The 13,423-nt window shown below is 39.4% G+C and overlaps 1 long non-coding RNA gene across 2 annotated transcripts; it reads left to right on the top strand.

Annotated features, from left to right (window-relative positions):
• The first annotated feature begins 2,655 nt into the window (after positions 1–2,655).
• On the top strand, positions 2,656–10,354 carry LOC111773991 (uncharacterized). Of its 2 annotated transcripts, XR_002808793.2 has the most exons (4): positions 2,665–2,862; positions 5,202–5,293; positions 7,285–7,555; positions 10,024–10,354. It is a non-coding gene; the product is annotated as an uncharacterized lncRNA (long non-coding RNA). The 2 variants fall into 2 exon arrangements; XR_011422706.1 differs by lacking the exon at positions 5,202–5,293 and having other exon boundaries at positions 2,656–2,862; positions 10,024–10,352.
• Positions 10,355–13,423: the final 3,069 nt, after the last annotated feature.

Genomic DNA, 13,423 nt, shown 5'->3' with positions numbered 1-13,423 from the left:
AAGGGTGGGTACTGTTAATGCGTTCATTGTGTCCAAATAGTATTAGCCCAAGAGAAATAATAGGAAAAACATGAATAAGAAATGGAAAATACTCTCTGTTAGTAATGCTTTCCATGCAATAAAGCATTTCAAGTCAATAACTTGATTACTACTTAAAGACTGGCACGATGTTAAAAAAAATTCCCGTACATAACTGGCCATCTATGTTTAATGGGATTTTCTGCACAAATATTACATAGTCCCTGATGGAGACATTAGTTGTTCGTGGCAACTGACCATCTTGATCCTATTCCTTTAAGCTAGGCTTATCCATCCCCATATCACAAGGCTACTAGCCAATTAAAAAAAAAAATGCTATGGCTTCTTCAGTTCTATCTCGGCATTGCCTATTGACCCTCAAGGCCTATTACAATGCAATAAACATGTTAGGTGTTCAATAAATGCTTCGTGTACAGAAGTGAATGCTCTCTAATAACTGTAGTTTGTTTTCTCAAAATTGCTTGCTTGTAGTAAAGCTAGATTCATAGGAATACTACACATGGAAACTGGACTAAGATAATAAACTCATTGTTTATTATTCTAATCACTTTTAAGATCACAGATCCTTTTGAGAAATTGATGAAAGTAATGAACTCTCTCCTCAGAAAAATTCACACGTGCACATACACATTTGATTTTACATACAATTTTACGTGGTTCCATAAACCTTTTTTTTTTAAAGATTTTATTTTTTACTTTTTCACCCCAAAGCCCTCCGGTACATAGTTGTATATTCTTTGTTGTGGGTCCTTCTAGTTGTGGCATGTGGGACGCTGCCTCAGCGTGGTTTGATGAGCAGTGCCATGTCCACACCCAGGATTCGAACCAACGAAATACTGGGCCACCTGCAGTGGAGCGCGTGAACTTAACCACTCAGCCACGGGGCCAGCCCCTCCATAAACCTTTTAAAGCATGATGGATTCCAGGTGAAGAATCCATGACCTCCCAAGACAACGAAATGGTCATGGAAATGCTGGTGATACGCATGACATCAATTTTATTGATATATATTGGACCAGATTTGAGCAAACAATGATAAAATTCTTCATAGTGTTATATAATCAATTTTTAAGAACATCCAAGTATGCATATAACAGGGCATTCACATTCAGGGGCTGATTATTTACTTCTCAAAAGAATTCTTCAATCTACAAAGACAGTAAGCATCTTGAAGCCAGCGGGTCGGTCCATGTCTTTGAATCTATAGTCCCTACTACATAGTTGGCCTTTGTTAAGCGTTTGCTGTGTGTGTTGGATGAATATATGGTTCTCTTGCAGTTTCTGTAAATAGCTATGCTTCATTTAAGTGCTTTCATTTAGGTCATTAAATGCTTGCATGGATGTGCAAAAAGCCTCTGTCAACTGAAGACTACTCAGAAAAGAAGATAAAGCGTATCTCAAATCGTAATGTGAGTCAATGGGAAAAGTGATTTACTTTACAAAAATGAAATTTACACAAAACTAGTGCATAAATCAAGATCTCCTCTCTCTCATGAATAATTTGAGTCACCTAGTATAATTTATAGCCTTTGTCATGAAACCAATTTAAAACCCTATTCCAATTTTAGTATATCTTCTGTTGAAGCTAGCACAAATCCTGATGCAGAAAACTTGTCTGAATTGCATAGATTTTTTTCTAGACTAAAGGATGTGAGCTCTTCAAACACTGGACATTTTTGTTTTGTTTCATTTTGTTTTGCTTTTTAGCTCTTTGCTGAGATAAATTTTGAAGTTTGCTAGATCATTGTCACAAAGAATTCTCTTTATGTGAAGGTTATACATAGCTAGTGGCTCTAAGTAAAGAAGCAAATGCCATATTGAGGGGGATTACCTCACTCCTCTTCTGGAAATAGTAGAAATGTCCCACCTCTTGATTGGGGGGAAATATTCATGAGGAAAGTTTTTCTAACTCCAAGCAGGAGCACCTTATGGCTTTACCAATAAGCCCCTCAGTGGAGAGGTGCCAAACTGCTTATCCAGGAATTTAGCTTCTTCCATGGATTAACTAGTTTGCAAAGGCTGCTGTAACGAAATGCCACAAGGTGGCTTACACAACAGAAATTTATGTTTTCATAGTTCTGGAGGCTACAAGTCCAAGATCAAGGTGTTGGCAGATTTGGTTTCTCCTGGGGCCTCTCTCTTTGGCTTGCAGATGGCCACCCTCTTGCTGCCCCTTCACATGGTTGTCCCTGTGCACACACTCCGAGTGCCTCCCCCTCTTCTTAGAAGGACAGCAATCCTATAGGATTAAGGCCTCACCCTACAGGCCTCTTTTTAACTCAGTCACCTCTTCAGAGACCACATCTCCAAATACAGTTACGTTCTGGAGATCTAGGGGTTGGGACTTCAACATAAAAATTTGGGGGGAGACACACTTCATCTCATAACACTCCAGAATCCAGGAATCTGACAGCTTGCCCTCTCACATCCCTGTCCTCACTGACCACCTCCAGATAAGCTTATCCTCCTAGGATCAGGCTTAGAATCCCGTAACTTCTTTCTGATCCCAGGGCCCATGGTGTCTCTGAAGCTATTGCGTAGTTACTCCAGCTTACTTTTCTACTGCTGCCAAAGTAACTAGGGGCCAGGAAGAGAGTTCTATGTAGAATTCTGAGTGACTTGCTCATTCTATTTGATTATCTGTGTGTGTGTATGTGCACTCTTCTTGATTTGAAAACAAACCTCCAGTCCTCTGTTTGAATTTAAGCAGCAATAAACCAATGACAATAATTCCACTCACATTTGTCTAGAACTCTCCATTAAGAGGAGGACTGTGGAAGAAAGTCCAACAAAAGGGACTGAAAAGGGACAATCAGACTGAAGGTGAGAGAACAATGTTAAAGGAAGAAAAAAGAAAATTTGGATGCTGCAGAGACACCTGTAGAGAAGTTGACCAACAAAAGATCACAGAGTTTGAAAATTAAGAAATCATCAATAATCTTAAGAATAGTAGAGTTGAGTGGAATTTTGGAAGCCAAATACAATTGGTTGAGAATTTGATAAGAAATAGTTAAAGCAGACCATCAGCATGGCTGAAAGGAAAGCTATGTAGGCCTCTCCTGGGGTTGGTGACACCAGACAATTTCAGTAGTTCCCAGTCAATGCCCATCTGAGATGATACATGACATGTTTCATATGGCAACTGGGAAAAGGAGGCCTTTTGGGAACTGGGTTCATCTTCAAAAATCATTTTGCTGAAAAATCAATTAAGTGAAGAGTGGATTCACCAAATTTATTAGTGTATTGAAAATTTTTTTCTCTTCATTATTTATAAGTTTATAGTAATTAGTGCTAGATGAGATTTAACAGATTTTTGAAGATTTGGGGGAAGTTTTGGTTGACTGATTTTCATTTTGTTCTTTATGCCACCACTTTAAGGAATATTTAATCCGTCAAAAGTAAAGTATCATGGAGTGCTTTAACCTAATTATATATCTATAATATCCAGAATGTATATTTAAATACTAGTAACCAAAATTTCAGTGTTTTCTATGGGGTTTCAGGTTATACTGATCCTAATATATTGTACTCGTTTTTTGCCTTGCCTGCACTTTGCCCTGGTTAAGACCCTTTTGCCAATATATCAAGTAGAATAGCCCATTTATGTTGTTATTACAGCAATTAATAACCAAAATATAATATGCGGTATAGTTGTTCTTATTGCTTCATAGTTAATTTCCCCCCAAAATGTACCATATCCCCAAGATGCAAGGAGTTGATGAACCTGTCAGCAATTGAATAAAACTTATCACAGAGAATCGTCCCTTGTATTGACACATCCAATTCCATCTCTAAAAGCTCTGCTGTAGCCTACGAAAGCTAGAATTTTTTTAAGTATCTGTCCATCGCTTAGTGCATAGCTGTGGTGCCTGAGCTCTTTATGACTGCTGGATGAGGCCAGTTCAGGATTTGCTGCATGGGTCCTGAGGACGTAGGGCAGCATCAGCCACAGCATCACTGGCGGACCTGTGATTCCAACGCCAGGCTGTGTCATCAGCTCCATAGAAAACTGAGATCCTAGGTCCTTGGAGCCCAGAGAAGACCTGAGCAGGAGTGACCACCTGGGGTCACATCTAACTAACCTATTATTTGATCTCTCCACCAAAATTTTGTATTTAGATTTAATGTAGTTCAGGTTTGGAGTCCTAATCACATGGTCCTTCATAATAATCCCATCTAAGCAGCTTCATTTTCTTTCCTGTTTTTGAATGTTCCAACCTTCCCTTTTTCTGCAACTGTCATCAAGTCTATGCCTTTGGATGCTTTACATAGTGGCATAAACATTCATCTCCTAAAAGACTGATATGGACGATACGAGCACCAAGACAAATTTTATTTGGGCCAAAAATATACTTCTTACTAATGAGAGAATAAAAATTGGATTATATATAAACATATTTACAGAATCCTTCAGGGATAGAAGAGGGTAGCTCTTGACCCATCCATTTTAATCGTTGGCCTCATAAGGAATCTGGTGCATGGCTCAGAGTCAGACTGCTGGGCTCACTCATGAAGTCAGCTGCAAAGTATGTAAAAAGGGCAGTTCTCCATAGCAGTTAAAAACTGGAGTCAGGCTTCCTAAGTTTTAGCTCTGGTCAGTAATAAGTTCAGATCACCTATTACTTAATATTTGATAAGTTATTTAACTTCTCTCTGCCTTTGTTTTATCTTTCATGAAATTAGGTGAGAACTGGATGAGTTCGTGTGTGTGTGTGTGTGTATTATACATATATATATATGTGTGTGTGTGTGTGGCACATAATATACACTCACTAAACGTTAGTCATTTTGTACACACTGAAAAAGTCTGTAGATCACAGCTTAGGAACACACACTTTACTTTGTAAGTTCTTCCCCTCTTGCTTTTCACAAAGCAAGCCTAAAAAGTCGAACTTAAATTAAATGCTATTTTTTCTCTGATATAGAGTTTATTGATTTAAGAAATATTTATTGAGTGCATACCATACGTCATGCTTCGTGCTGAACACGTAATAAAAAACAAAACCGGCGCGGTCTCTACCCTCGAGGAGTTTACAGTCTAGCAGAGAGGCCCTCCAACTATACATAAAGTGCAATTAGAATGTATGTGATGAATGACAGGAAGGAAAAGAACAGGTGTAAAATTCAAAGCTTCCATCTGTTTAAACCTGTGCTTATGATAGGTGGAAACCAGAAGTGCTGCCAGGCAAGAAGAGAGGTATTTTACTCTCCTCTGCACTAAAGGATATCCTTGTAGAAATTAATCACGTCCAAGGTGAGTCTCCTTTAATACACTTGTATCTGTCTCTATTGAGACAGTTATAGCAGGATTCACCTGTCTCCCTGGAGAGTCATCTGTTAACCAGTGAAACTTTCCCTAAAAGAAAAATACAAATGGAGAAAGAAGTGGGTAATATGTCATGAAAGAGGGAGAGAGGAGAATTAGGAGAGGGTAGAAAATACTCCCCTGTCTCCTCAGCATGCTCAGTCTTCTCTGCCCTGAAGCCACGTTTCTGTGCTGTCTCCATCCTCTTAGGTAGCTAGGTGGGCTGGAAAGTGCACTCTGAAGAGTCTTGGCCTCCTCCACACTATTGACGCCCTTCAGTATGGGCTTCACAGGACTAACATGTCAGGGAGGCATCGATCCCTTGGACGTAGTTGCGACAGGCCCAAGGAGACACAGATTTGCACTAGCAGTACTGGTGACCCACTGATTTGGCTTGCCTGGGACTGAGGGGTGTCTCAGGTTATGAGACTTTCAGTGCTAAAGCTGGGACATCCCTGAGCTAACCAGGACAGTTGGCCATCCTAACAGCAGGGAAATCTCACAAAGGCAGACACCTGCCTTACCCTCTGGTGTATCTCCAGTGTAGGCCTCTAGTAATGGAGTGTGGTGGTTAAATATGGCGGGGGGGGGGGGGGGGGGGGGGGGGGGGGGGGGAGGCTCTAGGGTCACACAAGGTGTGTTCAAATCCACCTTCCATTTATAAGCTGTGTAACCTCAAGCATTTACCCTTCCTCTCTGAGTCCCAATTTCCTCACTTGCAAAATGGTGATATACTTCACAGGTTATTGTACAGATTAGATAAAATAATAGATGCAAAGCTTTCCACAAACTGCCTGGCACATTGTCAGCACACTATATGTGTTAGCCATTAATTTTACTATGTTAGCAGACCCTCAACAAATACTTGTTGAAGGACAGATAATTGCATATGCTTTTGACGATTTTATCATGTTTCCAACAGCTAAAAATGGTTTTTTCTCTGGAATTGGGTAGAGTGGAGTAATGAATGACACTCCCCATTGCCCCCGATCTCTCTCCCAGATCACCCCCACATCAGAGCTCTCCCTACACCTTACACCAGAGTGTACTCTTCTGGATGCAGTCATATTCTTTTAGAGTCTCTATATCCCCCCAAGGAATGTCTTGAGCAGAAAGACACTTTTTCGTCCTAGCAATGGACAGAGTTACATTCTCACCATCCCTCCCTCACCCTCAGCCCACCTCCTCAGGATGACTGGGCTACCTTGTAATCATTACTATTATTAGCATGGGAAATATTTGATTGATTTAGCCAGGATTAAAGGAGTGAGCAGAAAAGGAAGAAGAAAGGAGAGGACCACGTTGTGCTCTTTCAAGGGTATGGGGAAATGTACAGCCAGGGGCCAGGTCGCATCTAATCTGTCAGGAGAGAGAGCTTGGGTTTCATCGGGCAGCAGGTTGTCTTTGAACCAAACCAAAAATGACCCATATGGCAAAGGGTTCATTGTATAAATGAAGCAGCCAACATGTATTGTATAAAGAGTAAGTCTAATGAGGAAGCATTTTCGCTTCCAAAGTAAAAGATTTCTGGACTCCTAGGGAAAGATGTAGGAGGTACAGAAGAAAAGATTTAGAAAGGTACAGAAAATACATTAATACTCACCACCATTTTCAAAGAGTTGGAGACTTCTTGGAGCATATTAAAACTATACTCAGGAGCCCCACCAAAATTTGAATACATCTCCTTTGGAATCTCATCACCACACACACACACACACAGACATATACACATCCCATGATGTGTCCCATGAAAATCACTGGTGTTGTGATCCATGGTTATCCATAGAAGTGTGTCTCATACATCAGGAGTGATGCCAGTGGGAAAGCAAGACTGAGAATCCATGTCTGGTGGATAGAGCCCTGGGCTAGGAGACCAGAAATCTTCATCTCAACCCAATCCATTTGTGACGTGGCAAATCATCCACTTCTTTGTTCTTTAGCTGCTCCAGCTGCAACAGGACCACAGCCACTTCTGTCCACTTCTCCTGTATAGGGTACTCATCAAGAGGAATAAGATCATATGCATAGAAACACTCTTCAGAAGAGGAGAACGTGTGCATACCTTATATCACAAATAGTGAGAATTGGATTAAAAAATTCTGCCAAGAAACCTTTGTCAAAGGCCAGGAAAGTATAATTCCTCTGTAATGATACCAGTCCTTTGTACTACCAAGGCTTTGGAAATATGAAGATGTTTCTAAGCAACAGGAGGTAAATATATAATTATTCTCTACTAAATATTTTCAAGAGCCTTGTTCAAGCTAGTTTTAACTTTATTTAAATAACAAGTCAAAGCTCCAAAATAGATATTAATTAAAGAAATCCCTTTCTATAGTAGATATTATATAAGCTTCTTCTTCCTTTATAAAGCATTTAGTTCACACTGAAGAAACAAGTGGTTTCTGATTACAAAGCATATTGGAAAATACAACCATGATTAGATAACGTGTGTTGGATAAATAACACTCGGTCATGTGAGTCAGCTAACTACGGTGGATATAAATATGTTTTTTTGAGTCATGCTGGCTATTAATCAGTGGTAACACCAATGAACAGAATGAAAAATTTTATCTCAAGCCGGCTGTTGAAGTGTTACCCATAATATTGCCCATTCATTCTCCATAAAATTAATCACATCACTAGCTTTGATAAGATGTCTTGGTTTCCTCTATCTTTGCTGGTTTCTTGCATACTGAACAGTGTTATATGAAGGAAGCAGAACAGCATCTCCTTTCAATTCTGCTTGTGATTTGAAACTTTGCTTACACGAAAGCCACACCTGGAATAATAGGTGGAGCCATCTCTGAGTCTTTCCTGAGCATATCAGGCCAGTTATATCAAGTAAGCATTGTCATCAGTAAAAAGTACACACTGTTTTCTGCATCACTCTGCCTGATGGCATTCTTCTAGAAAAGCGTCAGCAGCATGGGGTCAATATCTTGACTTTACAGAACAAGAGCCCAACTTACCATCTCACATTGTGCTCCTTAAATCTACTACCTATTCATGTCCAGGTTCCAGAATGGTTCCCTCCCTTGAGTGTTAGAGCCCCAAAAGAATCAGTAAGCAATCAATAATTATTAACAAATGCCCTTTTCACAAATTGGGCACTGACTTAATCTGTCTATGTGGATTTTTATTTGGCTTCTCTCTAAGACAAAATATTCTTTCTACACTTGAGGAGATTACAATCTAGTGCGGAGGTCAAAACATATACTTAGAAAATTAAATAACCATGCAAAATATGATAATGTGGCCGAAGTGTAAGAAAAGTCAAAAAAAAGTAATGGATTGAATGCTAAATGAATGATATTGAGACCAGTGATTCGCAAACTGTGCTCCAGGCAACCCCAGGTGTTCAGGTGCTCACAGAGGGAGTTCTCAAGGCTGCAGCAGAAAAGAATAGAAACACCAAATAAGTGGAGCTTCAGCCAAGCCCCTATCCTGGCTTCCACCTCCACCAGAGGAACTCTTGGGTTTTTGTTTTCTGTTTTTGTTTTTTACTTTCTATAGTAGATCTTAACGTACAATTTCATGTCAAGGAAAAGCTTCAAGTTTATTTTTTTAAAAACTAATGATATATTTTTAAATGCTATAAATTTCAAAATCACAGGTGTAATCACTCTTATAGTTGAGGTGTCAGAAAGTTTCTTGGTGGAAGAGGAGTGAAGACTTGCCCCATGTAGGTGATTTGGATAGTTACAAAGCTCCCAGTTTAATGGTTTTTATACATATACGAAGACGCCTGAACAAGAGGCAGTCCAAGAGTCCAAGAGTGCTGGACCGTGGTTAGGGTGTGGTATCCTGTAGTCTAGACTAGGCAAAGGAGATAGTGTCACTGGATGATTTAAGAGGCATCATCTTGCTGAGCAGCCATATCAATATCTACACAGACAGCCATCATTTCCTAGAAAGAATCCACGTATACAGATGCAAGACGGAAAACTCAAGGGAGAAGAAGTTTCCCAGTAAATGCGCAGAGCTTGACTGGCCTGAAATGGAGTCAGTGTGGGTGGGGTTCCTGGCCTAGCTTAGGCAAACATCAGAGCTAGATAGATCAGTTTCAGAATCTAAGAATAAGAGTCCTGGCTTGCTAAGAAACACTGGAATGGCAAAACATGAGGATTGGGTCCTCCTCTCCCAAAGATCCTTTACTCTTGAATTAGGTAGGCACTCTCTATACAAAGAGATGAGCAGAGAAAGCTCTAGAAGATGTCCTGAGGCCATTTCTTTTTTCAGCTGACCTTTGGACCTAGGAACCAGAGGGATATCAATTCTGCTCTTATTGCCTGAAGAGACAGAGTTGTAAGAGGTCAAACACAGCCCTTATAGCATTTGCACTTAATAACAACAGAATTGGTGTGTATTATCTGAGCATAGATGATATTTTTCTAGATTACACAAAGAGAGCAAAATAATATACAAACAGATAAACATTCTTGGGCTGCAAGCACAAAAAAATAGATAATTTAAGCATTAAAAAATTATTAGGAGAATGCAAGAGTTTCTTGTAGAATTAAAGATGACAAACAACCAACTCTAGAAAGGACAAGAGCAGGGCTGAGATTTGCGGAATCTCAGCTGCAGAAGCCTGAGGATCCCCTCTCTAGGGCCGCCATTAAGGGTTCAATATGCTTCCATATCTGTATGATTCCAATCACATTTTTTCAAATTCTCAGGAAAGAAAGTACGACTGACTATTACCAAGGAGTTTCAATCCTTGACACAATCATCTATGGCAAGGAGAAAGGATGAGCGGAACAAGGAGAACTCTGTGAGTGGGGAACCTTCCACAGTAGGTGACTATTGCATCTACCATTGTTCACTGCTCTAAGAGTGATGGAAGAGACATCTAAGATGTACTGGAATATGATGAACTAGGTCAGCCAAATATAGTTGTCTTGATGACAGTGCTTTTGAAAAATAGAAACAAAGCAAGTTTCTCTGCTGTAGACTATATCATAGAATGCAATAAAGAGATGAGTGCTCCTCCAAGGTGTTCTTATAACATGACTGTGCTGATCTCATTATTGTACATACTATTATAATTGCCTATTTATCCGTTTTTTTTTTTTTTTTTTTTTTTTTTTTGGCCCTAGACTGGAGGCATCTCAAAGAGAGGGACTGATTCTGGCCTGGCCCGGTGGTGCAGCAGTTAAGTTCGTGTGCTCTGCTTTGGTGTCCCGGGATTCAGAGGTTCAGATTCCAGGCACAGACCTACAAACCGCTTATCAAGCCATGCTGTAGTGGCATCCCACATATAAAATAGAGGAAGGTGGGCACCTATGTTAGCTCAGGGCCAGTCTTCCTCAGCAAAAAGAGGAAGATTTGTGTCTGATGTTAGCTCAGGGCTAATCTTAAAAAAAAAAAGATAAGGACTGTTTCTTTTCACTTTTGCATCTTTAATTACTGTACCACAGTTAGATTATCAATAAACATTTCTTAAATGTCAAATGAAAATCATGCCAATCAGACTCAGAATGGATGTAGCTATTGGTCAGACTAAAGAAAGGTATGTGTTCTCCAGGCAAGGGATTTGAGCAAAATAATAGGAGAATACAGGAAGATGGGACCCTTAATCCAGGACTCACGCTATGAATGTAGTTGGGAGGTAAATTAGAAATCAGTCACACAGTAAGCTCTGGGAAGCAGATCTCCACAACACAGGCTGAAGCAAATGAGCCCTTGGAGGTAGACCCCGTCTCTGCCCATCTCGGTCCCTAAGGCAGGGCCTAGCTGATCTTGTTAAAGGTCGGGGCTGTTATCTCGGGATAGGTTCTGCAACACCATTTGCTGGGCCTCTTCCGTGTATACTTCCTCTTCTAAATATGCGTCCTAAAATGGAAGAAGTAAATGGGGGTGGGGTGCGGGTGGGGGAATGCAGTGTGGTTACCTTTGAGCCTCATTCCCCACCCAAAGAGAAATAGTTAACATTTTACTTACTGTATAATGCATCTGTAAACTGCTTACGTAAAATCCAATTTCCAGGCAATTTAATTATATCTTCTACTTCCCAGGAGGGTTTCTTCCACTCTAGAAGTGGGGAGCTTTCCTTTGTTAAATCAAGAGTCAAGTTAATCAGAGCCCTCCCACTCCCCATAGAATTCAATGATAGCAAAACCATCTCTAGTCCAACTACCACTGAGGCGCACTAGAAACCACTGCTTCTTTGAAGAATGTTGCCAATATCCTTGACCCTTCCCCAAATACTAGAAAAAGTTCAGGTCATCAGTGATCATCTTTAGAATTAATTGACGATGTCTTCTCCTGAATCATACTCATCTACTCAGAATTTTTTTAAGGTGAAGGAACACGGGTTACAATAGAATGACTATGACTTCTTTGCGTAACTTCTTAACAATATCGCTCATGCTAATTAATTGCCAGATCTTTGGAATATGATCAAAGCCAAGTCCCTTAGTGGCCAGGATGAAGGTCCACAGCTGGTGCGGAAAACAGGGACTAGAGCCCAGGAGAAGAAATTCCATCTGTCCTGGTAGGGAAACACAAAGAGAGAATCTGGGTCAGGAGGAAGGCAGTTTCTACAGCAACATTAGCATCAAAGAAAAGGATGAGAATATTATTAAATATAGAATAAATACATAAAATGTAACATATTTGAAACCAAATAGCAACTCTGTCCTTTAAAAAAGCATTATATTGCCTTCTTGGGAAGCATAGATCTAAAATTATAATAATTCAGATCGCTTTAGGTTCCACTCAGAAACATTTTGTTAAAAGATTGCCTTACATCATATTTGAGCATATAAGCAGACTTTTACCAAATATAGACACAAGGATCATAAACTGAAAATAGAAACCAGAAGACAGACTCAGGGGAAACCAAGGGAATATTGACATTGTATTACGCTTGGAAGTGAAGAAATAGAAACGTATAGTGATTTACTACGTTTACATAAGAGTAAAGAATTAGGTGAAAAAATATTCAAACTATCAGAAATAGTTAAGACATTTTTTGGTAATAAGTAAGGAAGAAGATTTATTTAACTTTGGAGAGCGCTGGCAGAAAGAGACTAAAATGAGAAACAATAATGTCACGTATTAACTTTGTTCTTAAACATCCACATTTAATGTATCAACTTTGGCTGTTGTTATATGCCTTGGCAATTCAATAAAGTTACTGAAATGGAAAATTGAAAATTTTTATTGTGATATTTCCAATTTCTCCACTAGTAGAATAGTTTAATATTAAGCCATTGCATATGCTTTCAGCATGCTCATTAAAATGAGTGAGCTATCATTTTTCTTTCTATTCCTAGTTATCAGCAACTTTATTTACCAGTGCAGATTAAGCAGAACACAAAGTTCAGCTAACCATTTGTAGGTGTACTTTCTAAACAGGCAAGTATTATCTATTGTAACAGCATCAAGTTTTAAAGCTGGAAAGAATCCTAAGTGGTTTTCATATTCCATATTTCATAGTATCAGTGAGGAAACTGAGGCTCAGAAAGGTTAAGTAACTTTTCCTAAATCAATAGCTAGTCAATGGTAGAGTAGATGTCATGCTTCTAGAATGTTCTATTACAGCAGACTATCCTAGAGTCCAAATGTTATTTCAGTAGTAGCTGTTGAACATTGGCCTATACATTCCTGTTTGGGAAAAAAAAAAAAAGGCCATAGAGGAGCCTTAATTTATTGAAACCCTACTTCAGCCTTATCACAAGGAATTCAAGATTGGAACGGATATTTTCCTTTTGACTTTTATAAGCTTTTTCATGTTTAATGTTCTATAAAATGTCTCTTTGCATTCATATCAGAGTCGTGGAATATCGACAACTCCCTAATTTGTAAGGTGATATCTTCATAAAGCTGCGTTAATTTCTTTGTTGGTCCTTGCAGAGTAAATCTACTTCTAATCTGGTACCTGCCATTAAGCGGCCCATATCACTAATTTATTTCCCTTTTAATCAGCAATTTGGGCATGTTTTCTTTGGCTCAGGCACTACACAAAACATTTCTATTAACTATTCACCCTCCTGAGGCAGTGGGCTTGATGGGGAAAGGAACAGAGTAAAGCTGAAAGAACCAGGGGTGGATCAACTCTCAGTTCAGTTGCCA

The sequence above is a fragment of the Equus caballus genome, chromosome 1 (genome assembly GCF_041296265.1).
Source record: "Equus caballus isolate H_3958 breed thoroughbred chromosome 1, TB-T2T, whole genome shotgun sequence".
Taxonomy (NCBI): Eukaryota; Metazoa; Chordata; class Mammalia; order Perissodactyla; family Equidae; genus Equus; species Equus caballus.
Note: the sequence above shows the minus strand (reverse complement) of the source record. Positions and strands in the feature narration are given on the sequence as shown.